The sequence below is a fragment of the Sarcophilus harrisii genome, chromosome 3 (assembly GCF_902635505.1).
Source record: "Sarcophilus harrisii chromosome 3, mSarHar1.11, whole genome shotgun sequence".
Classification (NCBI taxonomy): Eukaryota; Metazoa; Chordata; class Mammalia; order Dasyuromorphia; family Dasyuridae; genus Sarcophilus; species Sarcophilus harrisii.
In genome coordinates this window covers 463,280,519-463,296,110 of record NC_045428.1, presented here as the reverse complement: position 1 = coordinate 463,296,110, position 15,592 = coordinate 463,280,519, and positions in this window count along the sequence as shown.

The following is a 15,592-nucleotide window of genomic DNA, read 5'->3' as shown; positions in this document are numbered from 1 at the left end:
GACCATGAAAATTTGGAGCACATAAAATTTGCACTTGGATGGTCTTTACAAACATTAATTTGTGTATTTTAAAAGGTGTATATCTTGTCAGGTCTTTGCCCAGATAATTGTATTTTCCTTTGTGGTTTTAAAAAATTTAGCCAAAGTACTGGGTAGGGGTGTGGTTTTTTTTCTGTTGTGCCGGGAGGTTCACCATTTCAACTGTGTCCTTGATGAAGGATTGTGTGGGTGCCTTTTTGTGTGGAAAATGATATTCTAAGGGTTTTTTGAGTGACTTTTTCAACCAATTGATAAAGGGTTCAATTTCTTAAAGCCTTGAGCTTTTTTGTGTTGGTGTGGTGAATTTAAAGTACTGTTCCCTTAAATGTCATATAACGGTTTAAATTGAATAGTCAAAATTAACATGGTCGTATCCATTGGATATTCTTTATCAATTTCTTTGAAAATTTTAAGTGTTAGCTTTTTCTGTTTTAGAGAGTTTTTAATTGTAAGTAATTTTGGTATATTTTATATCCTAAATATCGAAAAGGAGCATGTTTTAATTTTTTCTGGTGATGTATAATTTGTAATTTTAGTGTTTTCTATGGTCCTTTGTAGCATGTCTAAATTTGTTCCTAGGTGTACATCCTAAAATGTCATCATGTAATGTAATAGCAAATTTTAATGCTTTTTTACTGGAGAAGAGAGCAGTAAATAATTTAATTATAGGGTGTTTTTTTTTTCCCTGTGGAAAATTGTCCATTCATATTTTTTATAAGGTAGTGTTGATTGGGATGAAAAGGCAAATTTTTTTTTTTTCTTATTCAGAGGGAAGAATAGAAAACCTTAATATTTGGACCTTTGAGGTTTTTTCTAGGAAATTGAGTAGGGAGATGGGTCAGGTAAGAGTTCTTGTTTATTTTTTCATTCCTTTTTTTAAATCGAATATCTCATTTTTCTAGATTTTTTTTAAAAAATTGGGGAATTTTAAGACTTAGAGAAGGTTTTAATGTCTTGGTAAGTTTTGTATTATATTTTTGGTTTGAATTTTTATTTTTATTAGGGCCACTGTTCCCCTGGTGTATGTTTTCCTTGATAGGAAATATAGAAGGTTGGAGGTTTAAAGGCCCTGCTTGTATTTATTTTTAACCCTAATTGTGTAAAAGTCTTTTCCCCAGATTGATGGGTTTTTTTTAATTAAAAGGAGTAAAATTTTGTTTTGTTTCAAAAGTCCATCTATAGGGACAGACAATTCAGTTTTGATCCTTTCCTTTGAATGTAGGTGTTCGTTTTAATTTTTGGAGGATTGCAGTTGGATTAATGACCGTCGATTTGACTAGTGTTTCCAATCTTCCAATGGAAGGCTATTTTATAGATTTAATAGGTGTTGTTGTTATAGTTGCTGTCCAGTTTTTATTTTTTGGGATTTGAACAAATTTTGGGTTTTGGCTGTTTATTGGGGAAACTGGCATTTTTTAAACACATTTCTCCCAAGGGTTTTTCCCCCAACATCAGATGTGATGGACATGTTTTGAGTACTAGGAGGAAAATGGTGTTTAGGCCTGGAGGAAGGGATCATAGGTGGAGAGGGATTTTACCCCTAGGGGCTATCTTGTCCAGCTGCATACAACTCTATTCTCCTAATTGTAACCCTTTTCTTCCATGGTTGCTTCCTGGCTGTTGATTGTGTTCCCTTTTCTGCATCATATGGCTTCCTGGCTGATTGGTCATATTGTATTGGGTCAATTCTGTTTGACCCATTGGCTACTGTTTTTTTTGCCTGGGGCTCCTGGGGGGCCCCTCATCCCATTTCTGAATTGTTACATTCTACCCAAGGGTTTTGTTGATTTTTTGGACATGGGATACTGGGTCTATTCTCCACCCTGTTTCTATTCTTGTTATACAACATTGAGCTTTAGATGCCCTACTTTTACCACATTGAAAGATTGATGTCTTCAGAAGTCCTTTGCCGAAGGGACCCTGTCTACCCATGTTGGGATCTTTGGGAAGTCTATCATAATTCTAAAAAGGATTTGTGCCACTGTAAGCATCTTATGAACTCCTCTAAAGGAGTCCTGGTAGTCCTGTATAATCCTTCGACACCCTATTAGATTTTCCTTTAGGTTGCCTTATTAAAAAATTTGTTGTTGGATTTTCCTTGTTCTTGTGGATAGACTTGCAAAGTCCCATTAAAGTCAGAAAGGGCCATCTGGCCTTTGCATTATTTTTTGTGAAGGCCTCACCTTTTGTTTTTGAAGCCCACGTTTGATAGCATTAGCAGATTGCTATATGCTGCATGAATAATTAACTTGTGCTGGATTGTATATGGACCTATACCTTGTAGTAGGTCATAGGTGACGCAGCATGAACAGCATTTTGACTATTTTGTTGGGCTTATCCTCAGAACTTACTATATTCAGAAAGCCAATGTAATTTTTCCATTCTGGATACCCTTGCTATAGATTTAGTCAAAGGGAGTCAAGATTTGAAAGCCAAACTCTGTAACAGGTTCAAATAAGCTGATGTAGCCCCAAAAGGTGCCTTTTTAAGATCTTTAATGTTTTGTTAAAAGGGCATTCTTCCACTTTGTTGACCTGAGGCATTAGACTAGAAATTACAGGAAGATAAGGGCTGAAGCTCCGGATGTCCACACTTTTCTTTGGCCTTTCTTAGCCTCTTGGCCACTAAATTGGAATGGGGATGCTGGGGGAGGTGGGTTACTGCCCCCCACTGCTCCCCTTCTCCCTCCATCCAGGAGGGTGGAGTTGGTGGAGGAGAGTCAATACTTGCTCCTGGGGGGCTGAAGGCCTCCAGAGGGAAAGGTCACCAACCCTTGCTCACTTAAGTCTCCATGCCCTGTGGGGAGGTTAATCTTTCATTGCCCCCTTAATATCATGGCTAATTTGAGGAGGAGGGAAGGAGCCAAGGTTTTTCTTTCTTCTAGGATTTTAGGAATTGAAATACATTGTATAAATAAAATGCCTGAATGGAAATTGAATGAGGACCACATTCTCTGAAATGCATGGACATCTCTTGTCCAACCTGGGACCAGTTATCTCTAGAGATCTGCTCCTCCTCTATGATCCAAGGGGAGATAAAGTTTAATATACCCACAAATCTCGTTATCGTTCCCAAGTTATAAGTAACCTTTTTCTTGAAATTTTTAAAGCAAACCTTGGGTGGGGTTGGGGGGGATGGAGAGTCTTTTAGCTAGCATTTGTCCCTTTTTTAGCCAAAAAAAAAAAAGATTACTGGTTTAGTTTTTAAGAAAATAAAATTTGTCTATTAACAATACCACCAAGTTCCTTCACGGAACTTTTCGTCCTTGGTTCCCACTGTTGCCAAATTGAAGATGAATTTTAAAAAATCAGCATGAGAAGGAATTCAGGTTAGGGGGGAAATGCAGTCTTTATTTCAGTGAAGAAAGATCGGAGGGGGAAAGAAGGGATAGAATTGTGCAGCTGAGTAAGAAGCTAGCTTGACCAGCAGCCACACAACCAGCAGCTAGGAGTCTCGAACCCAGCCCCAATCTTTCCCAGCTTCTTTTCCTGTCTCTCTCTCTCTGCTTCCACCCACCAAAATCGTTATTTCCTATATACAAAACTCAGGGACTTGCAGGAGAGGGAGGGACCATTCTTTATCCAATCATGTATATTAATAGAGTATAGCCCAATTACTAGTTAGCCTCAGGTACTTTGGACTTCAGTGCATCAACTCAAGCCTCAGCCCATTACATAGCCCCAGGGCAGTCATTAACATAAACAGCAGGGTTCTTTACAGGGCACTTTCCCAGCTTGGCCCTGCAGGCCTGAGTTAATTCCTGGTGGGAAACTCTTTCCTAGAGCACTCCAGGACCTCATTGGTCTTTGTAGTTAGTTGGCAGGACAGCTACCCCCATACATCTATCACTTCCCTGCAGAGGAAGCTGGTAACCTTCTAGCCCTGAAGGCAGACCCTATAGGCTTTAAAAAATAGGTAAAAAAAAAAATCAGAAGGAGGATCAATATCTTCTATACAAAAAAAAGAGCAGTTTTTCAACCCCAAGGAGACTAATAGCAGAGAGTCTCCAGACAATTGTTGCTCCCCAACATAAAAGGCTCTCCTAAAAGAGTTTATTAAAAACCTTAAAAGAGAACTAGAAGAAAGATGGTGAAAGGAAAGAGAAGCTATGCAAGAGAGCAACAACTTCCTGAAATGTGAATTGGAAAAGGTAAAAAACACCCAAGAAGTGGGAAAGAGAATTTGTAAATTGGAAAAAGAAAATAACTCACTAAAAAAAAAATAGTGAAATGGAAAAAAAAATTCCATAGAAAACAACTCATTTAAAAACTCAATTGGACATATACAAAAAGAAGGGAAAAAATAATGAAAAAATAACTCACTAAAAATCAGAATTGAAGAAATAGAAATGACTGATTTATTAAGAAATCAAGAATCAGTCAAGCAAAACCAAAAAAATGAAAGATTGGAAAATAATGTCAAATATTTACTTGGAAAAATATCAGGCCTGGAAAATAGATCTAGGAGAGATAACCTGAGGATCATTGGACTACCCAAAAATTATGATGAAAAAAAGAGCTTAGATACTATTTTACAGGAAATCAGCAAAGAGAACTGCCAAGAAGTAATAGAACCAGTAGGTAAAAATAGGCATTGAAAAAATTCATCAACCACCTTCTGAAAAAGACCCTAAAATAAAAACTCCAAGGAGTATTGTGGGAAATTTCACAATTTTCAGACTAAAGAAAAAAATATTACAAGCACCTTGGAAAAAACAATTCAAATACCGAGGGGCCATAATAAGGGTCACTCAAGACCTGGCTGGCTCAACATTAAAGGATCAAAGAGCCTGGAATCTTATATTCCAAAAGGCAAAATAACTTGGAATGCAGTCAAGAATAAACTACCCAGCTAAGCTGAGCATTTTTTTCCATGGAAGAAGATGGATATTTAGTGAAACAGAGGAATTCCATTTATTTCTAAGGAAAACCCAGATTTAAATAAAAACTTTGATCTCCAATCATAGGACTCAAGAGAAGTAGAAAAAGGTAAAGGAACTCTTGAGAACTGTATTTCTGTTGTGGATATACAAAAAAATCCTCATGTATAATTTGATTTTACTGATATAACATAAAAAAGGGAAGTAGAAATAGAAAAGGGATAGTGTCAGAAAAAGGGCAAAGGGGAGATAAAAAGAGGGAAACTACATCCTATGATGAGACAAAAGAAACCTATCATATCTGACGGAACTTAGAGAGGGGAAGGAACATTGTGTGAATCTTACTCTCATCAGAGTTGGCTCAAAAATAAAATAATTGACATATTTGTTTTACAGAGAATCTTCTTTCACCTCATTAAAAAGTGGGAGAAGAAAAGGGAAAAAGAGAAAGAGTAATAAGGGAAGGGTACAAGAAAGGGAAAATGATTCAAAGGGAGGAAGGAGGGATCCTAAAGAGGGAGAGTTATGTGACACAAGTGGGACCCATAAGTTTAATACTAGGAAAGGAGGTAAGGGGGGCAAGAAAAAGAAAAGCATAATAATCTGGGGATATTAGGATGGTAGGAAATACATAATTAGTAATTTTAAGCATAAATGTGAATGGAATGAAGTCTCCCATAAAGTGGAGGTGGATAGCAGACTGGATCAAAAGTCAGAACTCTAAAATATGTTGTTTACAGGAAACACATTTAAAACAGGGAGATACATATGGAGTAAAGGTAAAAGGCTGGAGCAGAATCTATTGTGCTTCAGGTGAAGTCAAAAAAGTAGGGGTAGTCATCCTTGTCTCAAATCAAGCAAAAGCAAAAATTGATCTAATTAAAAGAGATAAGGAAGGAAACTATATCTTGGTAAAGGGTACTATAGAATGAAGCAATATCAATATTAAACATATATGTACCAAGTGGTATAGCATCTAACTTCCTAAAGGAGAAGTTAAGAGAGTTGCGAGAAGAAATAGACAGCAAAACTATAATAGTGGGAGATCTCAATCTTGCACTCTCAGAAATAAAACCACAAAACAAATAAGAAAGAAATTAAAGAGGTAAATGGAATATAATAAAAAATATGTATGATAGATGTTTGGAGAAAACTGAAGGGTTACAGAAAGGAGTATACTTTCTTCTCAGCAGTTCATGGAACCTACACAAAAATTGAGCATATATTAGGAAAAAAGACCAAATTAAAAACCCCCAATCAATTATTAAATTTGAAATTCTAAATTTAAAAGGAGAAATTAATAATATTGAAAGTAAAAAAAAACTATTGAACTAATAAATAAAACTAAGAGTTGGTTTTATGAAAAAAAAACAATAAAATTGATAAACCTTTGGTAAATCTGATTAGAAAAAAGAGAGAGGAAAATCAAATTAGTAGTCATAAAAATGAAATGGGAGAACTTTCTATCAATAAAGAGGAAATTAAAGAAATAATAAGGGGTTACCTTGCCCAACTTTACGCCAATAAATTTGATAACTTAAGTGAAATGGATGACTACCTCCAAAAATATAAGCTTCCCAGATTAAAAGAGGAGGAAGTAAATTGCTTAAACAGTCTCATTTCCAAAAAAGAAATAGAACTAGCTATTAATCAACTCCCTAAGCAAAAATCCCAAGGACCAGATGGATTTACATGTGAATTCTACCAAACATTTAAAGAACAATTAGCCCCAATGCTATATAAATCATCTGAAAAAATAGGCAATGAAGGAGTCCTACCAAATTCCTTTTATGACACAGACATGGTACTGATACCTAAACCAGGTAGCTTGACAACAGAAAAAGAAAATTATAGCTCAATCTCCCTAATGAATATTGATGCTAAAATCTTAAATAAGATATTAGCAAAAAAACTACAGAAAATCATCCCCAGGATAATACACCATGATCAAGTAGGATTTATACTAGGAATGCAGGGCTGGTTCAATATTAGGAAAACTATCAGTATAATTGGCCATATTAATAACCAAATTAACAAAAACCATATGACTATATCAATAGATGCAGAAAAAGCATTCCTATTAAAAATACTTGAGAGTATAGCAATAAATGGAATTTTCCTTAAAATAATCAGTAGCATCTATTTATAACCATCAGTAAGCATAATATGTAATGGGGACACACTGCAACCATTCCCAATAAGATCAGGAGTGAAACAAGGTTGCACACTATCACTATTACTATGCAATATTGTATTAGAAATGCTAGCTGTGGCAATAAGAGTTGAGAAATAGATGAAAGGAATTAGAGTAAGTAATGAGGGAATCAAATTATCCTTATTTGCTGATGATATGATAATATACTTAGAGAATCCCAGAGATTCTACTAAAAAGTTATTAGAAATAATCCAGAACTTTAGCAAAGTTGCAGGATACAAAATTAGCCCACATAAGTCATCAGCATTCTTATGTATCACTAACAAAATCCAAAACTCAGAGTTACAAAGAGAAATTCCATTTAAAGTAACTACTGATAGTATAAAATACTTAGGAATATATCTGCCAGCCCTTTTTGTAGTGACTAGAAACCGGAAACTGAGTGGATGCCCATCAGTTGGAGAATGGCTGAATAAATTGTGGTCTATGAATATTATGGAATATTATTGTTCTGTAAGAAATGACCAACAGGATGATTTCAGAAAGGCCTGGAGCGACTTACACGAACTGATGCTGAGTGAAATGAGCAGGACCAGGAGATCATTATATACTTCAACAACAATATTGATGACCACTTCGTGGACCTGGCCATCCTCAAACAGATCAACAAACATTTCCAATGGAGCAGTAATGAATGAACCCTACCCCAAGAAAGAACCTGGGGATGACTAAAAACCACTACATTGAATTCCCAATCCCTATATTTATGTCCACCTGCATTTTGATTTCATTCAAACTAATTGTACAATTTCGAGTCTAATTCTTTTGTACAGGAAAATAACGGAAAATTGGACAATTTTTTTTTATTTTTATGGAATTGGGGAATTAAGTTGAAAAATTGGAACAAAGGTTTGGAATTTTAATGTTAATTCCCATGCATAAAACTAAATAAAAAGGCTATTAAATTAAAAAAAAAAGGAATAATCTGCCAAGGGAAAATCAAAACTTTACGCAAAACCAAATACTTTACACAAATTAAGTCTGATCTAAAATTAAATATTAAATCTCTTGGATAGGGGACAAATTTAAAAGATGGCAATAGTACTAAACTAATTTTTTGAGGTTACCTGACTCAAATAACTATTTTAATGACGAAAAAAAAAGTTCATATCAAAAACAAAATTTCAAAATTTCAAGAAATTAATGGAAAAATCAGATGAAGATCCCCGTACCAGATCTAAAATTATATTGTAAAGCATTCAAAACCATTTGGTATTGAATAAGAAATAGTTGTTGATCATGGTAGTTAGGTTAAAGGACAAACAGTTAATAAAATTTTGACTACACAAAGACCCCAGCTTTTGGGTAAAAACTCAATGTTTGACAAAATTGCTGGGAAAATTGGTAATTTGGGGAAAAAGGCATTAAACCCAATAACACCAAGATAAGGTCCAAATGCATTCATGACCTAGACATAAACAATGAGATTATAAATAAATTAGAGGAACACAGGATAGTTTACCTCTCAGACCTGTGGAAGAGGAAGGAATTTATGACCAAAGAAGAACTAGAGATCATTACCGATCACAAAATAGAAAATTTTGATTATATCAAATTGAAAAGTTTTTGTACAAACAAAACCAATGCAGACAATATTACAAGGGAAGTAATAAAATGGGAAAACATTTTTACAGTCAAAGGTTCTGATAAAAGCCTCATTTCCAAAATATTTATAAGGAATAGACTCTAATTTATAAGAAATCAAGCCATTCTTCAATTGATAAATGGTCAAAAGATATGAACAGACAATTCTCAGATGAAGAAATTGAAACTATTCCTAGCCATATGAAAAAGTGCTCCAAGTCATCATTAATCAGAGAAATGCAAATTAAGACAACTCTGAGATATCACTACACACCTGTCAGGCTGGCTAGAATGATAAGGGAAATAGTGCAGAATGTTGGAGGCAATGTGGGAACACAAGGACACTAGTACATTGTTGGTGGAATTTGAATACATGCAACCATTCTGGACAGCAATTTGGAACTATGCTCAAAAAGTAATCAAACTGTGCATACCCTTTGATCCAGCAGTGTTACTACTGGGCTTATATCCCAAAGAGATTTTAAAGAAGGGAAAGGGACCTGTATGTGTAAAAAAAATATTTGTGGTAGCCCTCTTTGTAGTGGCCAGAAACTGGAAACTGAGTGGATGCCCATCGACTGAAGAATGGCTGAATAAATTGTGGTGTATGAATATTATGGAATATTATTGTTTGGTAAGAAATGACCCACAAGATGATTTCAGAAAGGCCTGTAGAGAGTTACACAAACTGAGGCTGAGTGAAATGAGCAGGACCAGGAGATCATTAAATACTTCAACAACAATACTATGTTATGATCAATTCTGATGGATCTGTTCATCTTCAGCAATGAGATGAACTAAATCAGTTCTAATGGAGCAGTAATGAACTGAACCAGCTTCACCCAGTGAAAGAACTCTGGGAGATTACTAAGAACCATTACATTGAATTCCAAATCCTTATATTTTTACCCGTCTGCATTTTTTGATTTCCTTCACAGGCTAATTGGACAATATTTCAGAATCTGATTCTTTTTGTACAGCAAAATAACAGTTTGGACATATATACATATTTTGTATTTAACTTATACTTTAATATATTTAACATGTATTGGTCATCCTGCCATCTAGGGAAGGGGGTGGAAAGAAGGATGGGAAAAAATTGAAACAAAAGGTTGACAATTGTCAATGCTGTAAAATTACTCATGCATATAACTTGTAAATAAAATGCTATTAAAAATTTAAAAAATAAAATAAAATTGCAAAAAAAAAAAAGTAATAGCCTAGTTGATCAATGGAATAGTTTCAAAGGACAAAACAGCCAATAACTTTAACAATCTAGTGTTTTACAAACCCAAAGACCCCAGGTTTTGGGATCAGAACTCACTATTTGACAAAAATTGCTGGGAAAATGGGAAATTAGTATGGCAGAAACTAGGTATTGACCCACACTTAACACCATACACCAAGATAAGGTCCAAATGGCTTCATGACCTAGGTGTAAAGAATGAGATTATAAATAAATTGCAAGAGAATAAAATAGATTACCTCTCAGACCTATGGAAGAGGAAGGAATTTATGACCAAAGAACTAGAGATCATTATTGATTACAAAATAGAAAATTTTGATTACATCAAATTGAAAAGTTTTTATACAAACATTGTATTTTTACTGCTGTTGTTTCTTGCAGTCATTCAAGATTAAAACTGAAGTACAAAGCTGGGGGAAATTTTTACTGCCAGTATTTCTTTTTTTCTTTCTTTTTTTTTTTTTTTTCTGAGTTGCTGGCAGATCTTTCTTTCTTTCTTTTTTTTTTTTTTTAATTTATTTAATAGCCTTTTATTTACAGGTTATACATATGGGTAACTTTACAGCATTGACAATTGCCAAACCTCTTGTTCTAATTTTTCCCCTCCTTCCCTCCACCCTTTCCCCCAGATGGCAGGATGACCAGTAGATGTTAAATATATTAAAATATAAATTAGATACACAATAAGTATACATGGCCAAACCATTATTTTGCTGTACAAAAAGAATCAGACTCTAAAATATTGTACAATTAGCCTGTGAAGGAAATCAAAAATGCAGGTGGGCAAATATGTAGGGATTGGAAATTCAATGTAATGGTTTTTAGTCATCTCCCAGAATTCTTTCGCTGGGCATAGCTGGTTCAGTTCATTGCTACTCCATTGAAACTGATTTGGTTGATCTCATTGCTGAGGATGGCCAGATCCATCAGAACTTGTCATCATATAGTATTGTTGTTGAAGTATATAATGATCCCTTGGCCCTGCTCGTTTCACTCAGCATCAGTTCGTGTAAGTCTCTCCAGGCCTTTCTGAAATCAACCTGTTGGTTATGTCTTACAGAACAATAATATTCCATAATATTCATGTACCACAATTTATTCAGCCATTCTCCAACTATCAGTTTCCAGTTTCTGGCCACTACAAAGAGGGCTGCCACAAACATTCGTGCACATACAGGTCCCTTTCCTTTCTTTATAGTCTCTGGGCTATAAGCCCAGTAGTAACACTGCTGGATCAAAGGGTATACACAGTTTGATAACTTTTTGAGCATAGTTCCAAATTGCTCTCCAGAATGGTTGGATATATTCACAATTCCACCAACAATGTATTAGTGTACCTGTTTTTGGATGTGGCTATCTTCAACAATGAGATGATTCAAACCAATTCCAATTGTTCAATGATGTAGAGAACCATATAGACTCAGAGAAAGGACTGTGGGAACTAAGTGTGGATCATAACATAGCATTCTTACTCTTTCTGTTGTTTGCTTGCATTTTGTTTTCTTTCTCAGTTTTTTCTTCTTTCTTGATCCGATTTTTTTTAGTCCAGCAAGATAATTGTGTAAAAATGTATACATATATGGATTTAACATATATTTTAAGATATTTAACATGTATTGGACTACCTGCCATCTAGGGGAAGGGATGGGGAGAAGGAAGGGCTAATTTGGAACAGAATGCTTTGCAAGGGTCAATGTTGAAAAATTACCCATGCATATGTTTTGTAAATAAAAGGCTTTAATTTAAAAAAATAGAGATCATAAGTGGAAAAAGTTTAAGAAGCCTTGATATTAAAAAAATAGGTATACAAATCCAACATTTGCTAATGGTGATCATTTGCTATAGTGATCATTACATTAAGTTATGCAGCCCATATGGGGTCCAAAAGCACAGTTTAAGAAACTTTGATTCAAATTAAGTACTTGTCAGAAATGCCATTTATGAAATATATTATTTTGTTAAAAGTTGGAAAGGTGGATTAAATTATCTCTGAGATTTTTTTATAATTCTAAGGTTTTATGATTCATTTTATTTTAAATAAAGGCAGTTGTGATTGAAAGCAGCAAGATGACACAACAGATGTGATGCTGGGTCTGAATCAGGAAAACGTATCTTCTGAATTCAAAGCTGGCTTCAGACAGTTGCTGAATATGTGAACATGGATAATTCACTTGACCCTGTTTGTTTAAATTTTTTCATCTGTAAAATGACCTGGAGAAGATAAAGGCAAATCTTTGCAGTATTTTTGCCAAGAACACCCCAAATTAGGTTACTGAAAATGACTGAACAACAATAATAAGATGTGATATAGTTTTTTTTTTTTTAAAATGGATTTGCTCTGGAGTTCAAAGACCTAAGCACAATCTAAGGTCTGTCATTTATTAGCTGACTGACCTTGCACAAAAATTACTTAACCTCTCAATCTCAGGTTTCTCTTTTGTGACATAAAAATATGATTGCCTGGTTTTTAAAAGACAGTTGGAAGCAGCAAATGAGATGTTATGCAAAGCATTTTGTACAGATTTAAATGTCGGTTGTTATTATATGGTTATTTTAAAGAACATATTAATAGTAATTCACTACATTTATTATCTACTTCATTTGACTTTTATTATATTGTGGATCTAAGCCAAAATACAAAATCTGATGTAATTTAGACATTTCTTTACATGCATTCATGAACATTTTGCAAATTACATAGTAATAATATAACTGTAATTTAAAGTGTGCCAAGAAAAAGTATCCTAAGGTATTATACACGTTTGCAACATTTTCTCTCCAATAATATAAAGGAAAAAGCTTTTTTGCATTGAAAGAACATTTAATTTAATCTCAGTTTCCTCATTTATAAAAATTAAGATGTTAGATTAGATATTTGCTAATATCCCTTCCAAAGCTAAATCTAAGTGGATGAGGTTTTTTTTTTTTTTATCAACTGTATTTTCATGTTAAAACCAACAAAACAACCAAATCGAAACAAAAACAAAAACAGAACACAAGAAAACAACAACAAAAAACTTTTGTTTCATGAATAAATATTTGATCTTAAGTTCTTGAAAAATTACCTGTTTTAATGTGATTAATTACATTTCTAAATATAGACTTGTCATTGTGTTTTAAATCTAAAAGCCAAATATTACCAAGCATTCATATTGATCAACATTTCTATTAAAAAGTAACCTTACATTCATTTCATTTCAGAACTTACATTTTCAACATTAAAACTCAAATATGGTTGCTCGTGAATGGAATCATAATGCAATCACAGAATCATCATATTGATTATTCTCCATATTCTGTTTTGCAAAAGAATGAAGTAATTTTAAATGCTCATTTTTTTTCTGCCAAATTCTTTAGTCTACCATTTCTGTACCACTTTAGAACCAGTATATTCATGTTTTAGATTTATAAATAATCTTGATAATTAAAGCTTGTTATTTTCAAAACTTATGCATAGATCATTACCAATATTCATCCTTAGAAATTCTTGTGTTCCAAATTTTTTCTCTCCCTCTCTTCTACCCCCCCCCCAGATGAAAAGTAATCCTATGTATGTCAAATATGTGTGATTCTTCTACACAAAGAAAATCAGATCAAAAAGGAAAGAAAGAGAAAACAAGATGCAAGCAAACAATAAAGAGAATGAAAATACTTTGTTATGATCCACATTCAGTTTCCACTGTCCTCTCTCGGTGCAGGAGGCTCTCTTCATCACAGGACAATTTGAACTGGCCTGAATCATCACATTGTTGAAAAAAAGCCATGTCCTTCAGAATTGATCATCATATAATCTTACAATTGCTATGTATAATGATCTCCTGGTTCTGATCTCTTCACTTAGCATCAGTTCATGTAAATTTCTTCAGCCCTCTCTGAATTATCCTACTGTTCATTTCTTTTAGAACAGTACAGTTCTGTAACATTCATATACCATAACATTCAGCCATTCCTCAATTGATGAGCATCCACTTACTTCCCAGTTCCTTGCCACTACAAAAAGGACTGCCACAAACATTTTTGCCCATGTGGATCCTTTTTCCTCCTTTATGATCTCTTTGGGACACAAACCCAGTAGAAACACTGTTGGATCAAAGGATATGTGCATTTTGATAGCCCTTTGGGCATAGTTCCAAATTGCTCTACAAAATGGTTGGGTCAGTTCACAACTCTACCAACAATGTATTAATGTCCCTGTTTTCCCATATCCCCTCCAACATTCATCATTATCTTATGCTGTCATCTTAGCCAATCTGAGAGGTGTGTAGTGGTATCTCAGAGTTGTCTGAATATGCCTTTCTCTGATCAATAGTGAATTAGAACAGCTTTTCATGCAACTAGAAATGTTTTTAATTTCTTCATCTAGAAATTGCCTGTTCATATCCTTTGACCATTTATCAATTGGAGAATGGCTTGAATTCTTATAAAGTTGAGTCAGTTCTTTAAATATTTTAGAAATGGAGCCTTTATCAAAACCTGTGAATGTACAAATTCTTTCCCAATTTATTAATTCCCTTCTAATCATGTCTGCATTGGTTTTGTTTATATAAAAAACTATTTAAATTGCTATATTCAAAATTGTTCATTTTGATTTCAATCATATGCTCTATTTCTTCTTTGGCCATAAATTCCTTCCTTCTACACAGATCTGAGAGGTAAAGTACCCTATGTTCTTCTGATTTGCTTATATTATTACTCAATGTCTAAATCATTACTCATTTTGACTTTTTCTTTGTATAGGGTGTTAAGTGTGGGCTAATACCTATTTTCTGCCATACAAATCCCAATTTTCCCAGCAAATTTTCTCAAATAGTAAGTTCTTATCCCAAAAGCTGGACTTCTTTGGGTTTATCAAATACTAGATTACTATAATCATTGACTATTGTGACTTGTGGATCTATTCCACTGATCAACTACTCTAATTTTAAGCCAGTAGCAAATGGTTTTGATTTCTGCTGCTTTATAATATAGTTTTATTTCTGTACAGCAAAGCCACCTTCACTTGTGTTTTTTTTTCTCATTAATTTCCTTGAAATTCTTGACCATTTGTTCTTCTAGATAAATTTTGTTGTGATTTTTTCATAGCTTTGTAAAATAATTTCTTGGGAGTTTGATTGATATGGCATTGAATAAGTAGATTAATTTAGGTAAAATTGTCATTGTTAATATGTTAGCCTTGTCTAATCATGAAGAATTGATATTTTTCCAATTGATTAGATCTGACTTTGTGTGGAAAATGTTTTATGATCATGTTCATATATTTCCTGACTGCCTTGGCAGTTAACCTTCCAAATGTTTTCTATTATGTACAGTTATTTAGATGGAATTCCTCTTGGTATCTTTTTTTGCTGAGGCAATTGGGGTTAAGTGACTTGCCTAGGGTCAAACAGCCAGGAAGTGTTAAGTGTCTGAGATCAGATTTGAATTCAGGTCCTCCTGACTTCAGGGCTGGTGCTCTATCAAGTACATCAACTAGTTGCCCCCTCCTTGTATCTCTTGATGCTGGATTTTATTGATAATATATTAAAATGCTGATGATTATGCGGATTTATTTTCCTTTTTTAATGCATTAATCAGAGATGATTCATTACATGAAAATCTGAGGGTTCAAACACAGATACCTACAAAACGA